The 8,496-nt window shown below is 43.1% G+C and overlaps 1 pseudogene; it reads right to left on the bottom strand.

The window, feature by feature from the left end:
• Positions 1-296: 296 nt before the first annotated feature.
• LOC112255308 lies at positions 297-7,427 on the bottom strand (annotated as a pseudogene).
• Positions 7,428-8,496: the final 1,069 nt, after the last annotated feature.

Here is an 8,496-nt window from a genome sequence, read left to right as displayed (position 1 = left end):
TTTAGTTGAATACTTAAACTTTTTATTTTATTTTATTAAAGTTGAGTTGCTAATATTGATCACTTACTGAGTAGTTATGTGGGATGCAAGGTGATTTGTAGATCAGTGATTCTGCACAGTTCAAGTGCAATGTAGTTGACCACAAAGGAAGTAAAGTGACATACAGCAGGATGCATTCATAGTTTGGGAGTTTATTAGAGTGGGTTAGACATTACATGCTGCAGATGTTAGAATGGGCCATGACAACTGGCCCTAACAACAACACAGCCTTTAGACCCAGCTCCTTCATGACATACTTAGGAGTCGGAACTATTGAAGCTGATGAAACGACCTGGGAGAGATGAGATGGGGTTGATATCATTTCAACTACTATTTGAACCCAGATCTGGTTGAGATAGTGATGGAGAGGGTTGTGAATGTAACAGAGTAGTATGCTACTCCATTACCCTCTAGTCATATATTTTCCCCCACATATACAAACACAGATCTTGATCTGGAAGCTCTTGATGTTATCGTATCTGACCGACACGTTCTGCTTGTTGTAGGGCACCATCTGGGTAGAGTCCCAGACCTCGATCTCCCTGCTTCAGGAAGGTGCAGATCTAAATACACACTTACGTTAGGGTTGGGAGTTTACATCATCTTCAAAGGGAAGCCTGCTTCAGGAAGCTGCAGATGTAATCACACACACACTGTGTTTGAGTCCAAAATGGCACCCTGTTCCCCATATAGTACACTACCTTTAACCAGAGTACGCAAGTATGGCACTGTAAGGAATAGGGTGTCATTTCACACCTACTGTGTCCTGTGTCAGTTACTTCGTAGTAGGCCAAGAAGCCAGCCTGTCTGGTGAAGAGTCCGGCAGGGCCAGGGCCAATGGTGGGAGCGCCCACAGCAGTGTTAGAGCCACTGGCCTGCTGAGAGGTGTGGCAAATCCAGCCAGGAGCTTCTCGGCAGGGGCACTGTTGCTTTTCCAGTACTTCATGGCATAGTCCTTAGAACACACAGTATCTGGTAGTGAAAACACTAGAGAGTAAAGGTTGGAAAAATAAAGATGTCACTCACACTCAACTGGAACCTAGACAGGCAGGAAGAGACTGATTTGATAAACAGGGGAAGAGATGGGTAGAGAGAAATATGAGGGAGATAAAGAGGGAAGTAGAGTGAAAGTGTCTCGCCACATTGTAGTAGATATGGTTTCCCTGATCAGCCGGTCCTTGGTAGAGGGCTGTTTTCTCCAGTGTTGAATTCCCAAGATCCATGGAAGTCATAGGTCATCACATTCAGAAGGCCAACAGCCTGAGTGTTAGGGAGAGGGATACAAATATATATTTAGTGGCTTGAATAAACAAACCATTTCCAATATGCAAGGTATTATTTGATAGATCGTGCATGTTTTTGTGTACACATTTTGCATGAGAATTGATATCATTGAGGCCCAGTGTGTATGTACTGACCGTCCAATCTTGGGGATCTGGTATGCAGTGTCAATGGTCCTCTTTCCAGACACAGCTGCAGTCAGAATCAGACGAGGACGGTTGGTCATCTTTCCCTCAACCTCGAAGACAGCCATCAGCTCCTAGAGGGAGACAGCACACAGATGGGTGTGTCATGACTAGCCTGTTTGGGTCAGGTTACCGTGTACCACACTTCTACAAGAGACATCTCTCACACCCGCCAGAGGGGGAGAGATGGAGAGGTATGGAGGTGGGGAGTTCTGACACCTCACACCCATTGTCCCCCTGAACAGGCAGTTAACCCACTGTTTGTAGGCCGTCATTGAAAATAAGATTTTGTTCTTAACTGACTTGCCTAGTAAAATAAATAAAAATAAATAAAAAATTAAACTGTGAAGGAATGTAATGTATGATGGGCCTATGGAGAACCTACCTCAGAACAGTAACATGCAATAAATGGACTTTGGGACAATAAGTTTCGCCAGCCAAAATGGAGTAATGACGATAGATGGAATATGAAAATGAATGTCGTTTTTGTTATGTTATTAAAAGTTAAACAACGACATAATGCAAACATTGTAACTTGAAGAGTTTTCACAATATGTACCTGATGTTTGCATAATGTACGTTGTGTGGAAAATGTCCAGATCAAAAAGAATGTTTTTGTAAAGATTAAATGTGAAGTTGTCTAAATTGGATCTGAGTAAAATCCAGACCTTACCTCGTAACTAGTTACGCCAAGAGAACTTGACATAAAGGCGGAAACACCCATTTCTGACCCGAGGGTGACCACGAGCTGCAGCCAAGGTTCGATTAGTTGTAAATCCAAAACGCAACATGAGGTTGAAGAAGACAAAGGAACCTTTTAACAATCTATGCTACGGATGAGTAGCTGTGTAAGAGGTTGAATTCAAGCAGGAACACCCAGTTATTCTCTCCAAAGAATCGTGTGTCTACACTGCTTTCATTCCCACGCTGGAACCACCTATATGGTTGATTAGCCGTCCTCAGAAGACCCCTCTTTCAGAACAAGTGCGAGGAAACAGACCACTAAGAGAAAGGACACTGACATCTTGAGGACAATCAGAGAGTTACACCCGGTAACTGAAGAAGTGCCGTCATCTGAGGAGAAGGCGAACCCAGTCCACAAAGAGACACCCCATTGGAGACCTTCGACACATAATTACATCATTATATTCTGACCCATAAGAGCGGCAGTTCGGGTCAAGGTTAGGGTTAAACTAAGCATAGTTTACAAATGTACCCAAGTGTGCTTTTCTGTTGTACTCTCTCCCTCTCTCTCTCTTTTGAAATCCCCATTTTGTGTAACACGTGCCATATTGTGTTGGTCCGCTAGGGACCTGTTTCAGTGTACTAAGGTCTATTCAATAGCCTAGACTGTGTGTTTGTGAATGTGTATCTTATATTATCATTTTATCTTGATAGTAAATAAATAATCAACTCAATTGGTGTGGTACGGACTTATTTAGTGTGACTCAGGTTTGTGCAGATTCACGGATTATGCAACGTTCAGAATGAGACTGTAGAGGAAATTAATTCATTGAGTTAATTTGGGAAATAGAAACTCAATAAAGCCAAACTTTCCCATGGTGCCCCAGGTTACTGAATTAATAATTACCTGATTCATTTAATCACGTAATTATAAACAGTTAATCATTTGATGCACAGCAGTCATCACATTAATACAACATTACAACAGGTGTGTGTGTTAATTTGTGTTTGTTCATTCATGTGTGTGTGTATATATGTGTGTGTGAGTCTGACCTGCACCAAGATGGTGGATCTGTACTTGTCTGCGGGCCTTTGGATCCGGGGAATTCCCAGTCAAAGTCCTGACCATCAAACTGGTACTGCTTCAGAAACTTAATCGCACCGTTGATGAACTTCTGGTGGTTGGCTGTACTGGACACTATCTCTGTGAACCTTGGGACACACACTGCTCAGACACTGTGTGTGTGTGTGTGTGTGTGTGTGTGTGTGTGTGTGTGTGTGTCTCTCTCCACTTGCATCCGAGTGCCAAAGTTCCCTCCAATTGCCAGCAAGGTCTTTAGGTTGCTGTTCTTGTAAGCAAATACAAGAGTTAGAGTTAGTCCTGGTTTAGGTATGTGTGTGTACTTGCCTGAATGAGAATGTGCGTACCTGCTTTTGTGTGTGTATGTGCCTACATGTGTACGTGCCTAGGTGAGTTTGTGTGCACGCCTGCATGAGTGTGTATGTGTGTGCGTGCGTGCCTGCGAGCAAGAGTGTGTGTTTGTCTGTGTGTTTGTGCATGTGTGTCTCTCTCACTGGTTCTTGAGGGACTGGAACTATTCCGAAGAGTATCTCATCGTTCCATTCGGAGGTCTTGATCACATTGTTGGCCATGCAGGCGAAGGTATAGATCAGATGGTCACAGAGGAAGGGGTCAAAGTCAGCGATCAAATACGTGCCTGCTCCTGGATGGTACTGGCCCCAGTTTGAGAAATAACACGACAGGATGTAGGAGGATCCTATGGAAGGGTATTAGTAATGGTAGAGTTGGGAGTCAGGCAGTTTCAGAGTCAGGGTTGACAGACTGTAAGTCACATTATTGTTTTCTGATTTGCTACATGTAAATCTCAAATGTACGTAAAATGGCCTCTCAGTAGCCTCTAAGGTGCAGAGTTACGTATCCGGATGGAAGCCGCTTGTTGATGGCTATTTAACAGTCTGATGGCCTTAAGATAGAAACTGTTTTTCAGTCTCTCGGTCCCAGCTTTGATGCAACCTGTACTTAAGTCATTTTTTGGAGTATCTGTACATTAATTTACTATTCATATTTTTGACGACTTTTACTTTTTCTTCACTACATTCCTGAAGGAAAGAATGTACTTTTTACTCATACATTTCCCTGCCACCGAAAAGTACTCGTTTCATGTTGAATGCTTAGCAGGACACGAATATTGTCCGATTCACGCACTTATCAAAACAATATCCCTGGTCATCCCTACTACCTCTGCACTGGCTGACTTTGTCTGTAAATTATGTCTGAGTGTTGGAGTATGCCCCTGGCTATCCATAAATTCAAAACCCAAGAAAATGGTGCCTTCTGGTTTTCTTAATGTATGGAATTTGTAATTATTTATACCTTTTGATACTTGATTATATTTTAGCATTTACATTTACTTTTGATACTTAAGTATATTTAAAACCAAATACTTTTCGAAATTTGCTTAAGTAGTATTTTACTGGGTGACTTTCATTTTTCCTTGAGACATTTTCTACTGAAGTATTTTTACTTTTACTCAAGTTTGAGAATTGTGTCGTTTTTCCACCACTGCTTGTAATGACCTCGCCTTCTGGATGATAGTGGGGTGAACAGGCAGTGGCTCGGGTGGTTATTGTCCTTGATTATCTTTTTGGCCTTCCTGTGACATCGTGTGCTGTAAGGTGTCCAGGAGGGCAGATAGTTTGCGTTGGGCAAACCAAGTTGCCATACCAGGCGTTGATACAGCCCGACACAATGCTCTCAATTGTGGATCTGTAAAAGTTTGTGAGGGTTTTAGGTTCCAAGCCAAATTTCTTCAGCCTCCTGAGGTTGAAGAGGCGCTGTTGCGCCTTCTTCACCACACTGTCTGTGTGAGTGGACCATTTCAGAGGGTCATTGATGTGTACGCCGAGGAACTTGAAGCTTTCCACATGCTCCACTGCGGTCCCATCGATGTGGATAGGGGCGTGCTCCCTCTGCTGTTTCCTGAAGTCCACAATCATCTCCATCTCCGTTATCAACATTGAGTGAGAGGTTATTTTCCTGGCACCACACTCCCAGAGCTCTTACCTCCTTTCTGTAGGCTGTCTTGTCATTGTTGGTAATCAGGCCTACTACTGTTGTGTCATCTGCAAACTTGATGATTGAGTTGGAGACTTGCGTGGCCACGCAGTCATGAGTGAACAAGGAGTACCGGAGGGGGCTGGGCACGCACCCTTGTGGGGCCCCTGTGTTGAGGATGAGCAAAGTGGAGGTGTTGTTTCCTACCTTCACCACCTGAGAGTGGCCCGTCAGGAAGTCCAAGACCCAGTTGCACAGGGCGGGGTTCAGACATAGGGCCCCGAGCTTAATGATGTGTTTGGAGGGTACTATGGTTTTGAATGCTGAGCTGTAGTCAATGAACAGCGTTCTTACATAGGTATTCCTCTTGTCCGGATGGGATAGGTCAGTGTGCAGTGCAATGGCAATGCAATTCTAGTTTGCTCAGTTTTTTTGTAAATTCTTTCCAATGTGTCAAGTAATATATATATTTATTTTTCTTGTGATTTGGTTTGGTCTAATTGTGTTGCTGTCCTGGGGATCTGTGGGGTATGTTTGTGTTTGTGAACAGAGCCCCAGGACTAGCTTTCTTAGGGTGCTCCTCTCCAGGGGAATTTCTCTGAAGGTGAAGGCTTTGTTATGGAAGGTTTGGGAATTGCTTCCTTTTAGGTGGTTGTAGAATTTAACGGCTCTTTTCTCGATTTTGATAATTAGCTGGTATCGGCCTAATTCTGCTCTGCATACATTATTGATTGTTTTACATTGTACGCAGTGGATGTTTTGCAGAATTCTGCATGCAGTCTCAATTTGGTGTTTGTCTCATTTTGCGAATTCTTGGTTGGTGAACAGACCCCAGTATTTTTTGCCAGATCCTAATTGGTATGTCGAATTTGATGTTCCTTTTGATGGCGTAGAAGGCCCTTCTTGCCTTGTCTCAGATCGTTCATAGCTTTGTGTTTAGGTCGAGATATGTATAGATTTTGTGTGCTCTATGGCAACGGTGTCTAGATGGATTTTGAATTTGTGGTCCTGGCAACTGGACCTTTTTTTGGAATTCAGAACTGCAAAAATAATGAACTATTGTGCCGTTGTTCTACTACTCCTTCCCCTCAGACATGAAAATACACACTGTGGCAGACCAGGGGGTTTAATCTAAATGTTTACACAGATCAGACACAAGTGTGACACCTCAGTTTCAAGGGTGTTTATTTAAAACAATAAAGAAAAATAAAAGAAACTGGTCTACCCCAGGAGACCTCTTCCGGGTTACCATCTTCTGGGCTCTACGGAATGCTGTCTCCTCTGGGAACCCCTTGGTTCTAGCAGACCGTGAGGACGCCTATCTGGTAGCAACCTCTCACTACCTCAAATATAATCAAATAAATACAAAAATGTCACATGCGCCGAATACAACAGGTGAAGACCTTACCGTGAAATGTTTACTTGTGAAATGCCCTTAACCAACAATGCAGTTCAAGAAATAGAGTCAAGAAAATATTTACTAAATAAACTAAAGTTTAAAAAAAATTGAATAACAGGTTAGTCGAGGTAATTTTGTAAGGTGACCATGCATATATAATAAACAGCGAGTAGCTGATATGTAAAAACAAAGCGGGGGGGGGTCAATGTAAATAGTCCAGGTGGCCAATTGATTAATTGTCCAGCTGTCTTATGGCTTAGGGGTAGAAGCTGTTAACCCTTTGAGGAACCATTTTTGGTTCCAGGTAGCACCCTTTTGAGGTCCATGTAGAACCCTTTATACAGAGGCTTCTACATGGAACCCAAAAGAGTTATACTGGAGTTATACTGGAACCAAAAAGGGTTGTCCTCTGGAGACAGCCAAAGAACCCTTTTAGAACGTTTTTTCTAAGAGTGTAGGCTGTTCATGGGGCTGGCAACCCCAGTCCTTAGAAACAGACTTTGACAACACCAGCATTGACAAAATGCATAGCTAGAGGACATTTGCCCGTGGCCTATTCCCTCACCAGGGAGCCAGAGCCTGAGTATAGAGCCTTGTATGTTTGAATGTTCAGGATTCAATTGGTGATTGTCATTACAATTAAAATATAAATAAAATGTTAGCTTTGGTACAGTTAGTTATAAGCTAAATAAGCCAGATAGTGCTTCCACTTACCAATGCCAATGAGTACTTTGCTCCATGGATGCTCTGTACTTTGCTCCATGGTTGCTCTGTACTTTGCTCCATGGTTGCTCTGTACTTTGCTCCATGGTTGCTCTGTACTTTGCTCCATGGTTGCTCTGTACTTTGCTCCATGGTTGCTCTGTACTTTGCTCCATGGATGCTCTGTACTTTGCTCCATGGTTGCTCTGTACTTTGCTCCATGGTTGCTCTGTACTTTGCTCCATGGTTGCTCTGTACTTTGCTCCATGGTTGCTCTGTACTTTGCTCCATGGTTGCTCTGTACTTTGCTCCATGGATGCTCTGTACTTTGCTCCATGGTTGCTCTGTACTTTGCTCCATGGATGCTCTGTACTTTGCTCCATGGTTGCTCTGTACTTTGCTCCATGGTTGCTCTGTACTTTGCTCCATGGTTGCTCTGTACTTTGCTCCATGGTTGCTCTGTACTTTGCTCCATGGTTGCTCTGTACTTTGCTCCATGGATGCTCTGTACTTTGCTCCATGGTTGCTCTGTACTTTGCTCCATGGATGCTCTGTACTTTGCTCCATGGTTGCTCTGTACTTTGCTCCATGGTTGCTCTGTACTTTGCTCCATGGTTGCTCTGTACTTTGCTCCATGGTTGCTCTGTACTTTGCTCCATGGTTGCTCTGTACTTTGCTCCATGGATGCTCTGTACTTTGCTCCATGGTTGCTCTGTACTTTGCTCCATGGATGCTCTGTACTTTGCTCCATGGTTGCTCTGTACTTTGCTCCATGGTTGCTCTGTACTTTGCTCCATGGTTGCTCTGTACTTTGCTCCATGGTTGCTCTGTACTTTGCTCCATGGTTGCTCTGTACTTTGCTCCATGGTTGCTCTGTACTTTGCTCCATGGGCTGCTGAACCCTTTTATACTCTCAGTGACTTCTCCTATCTCTCTCATATCTCTATGGCTTTTCCATTATACAACAAAACTCAATAAGCCTCATTCACCTGTTTGAAAAAGGTTTCTGCTGCCTTCACTAAAACTCTGATAAACTAAATACATCCTTGTTTTAAGATATTATTAGCTGACAATTAAAAAGCAAGTCTGTTTTCAGTTGTAATAATTTGCAGAAAAGTACAACCATAGGG

This window comes from Oncorhynchus tshawytscha, linkage group LG07, assembly GCF_018296145.1.
Source record: "Oncorhynchus tshawytscha isolate Ot180627B linkage group LG07, Otsh_v2.0, whole genome shotgun sequence".
Lineage (NCBI taxonomy): Eukaryota > Metazoa > Chordata > Actinopteri > Salmoniformes > Salmonidae > Oncorhynchus > Oncorhynchus tshawytscha.
Note: the sequence above shows the minus strand (reverse complement) of the source record. Positions and strands in the feature narration are given on the sequence as shown.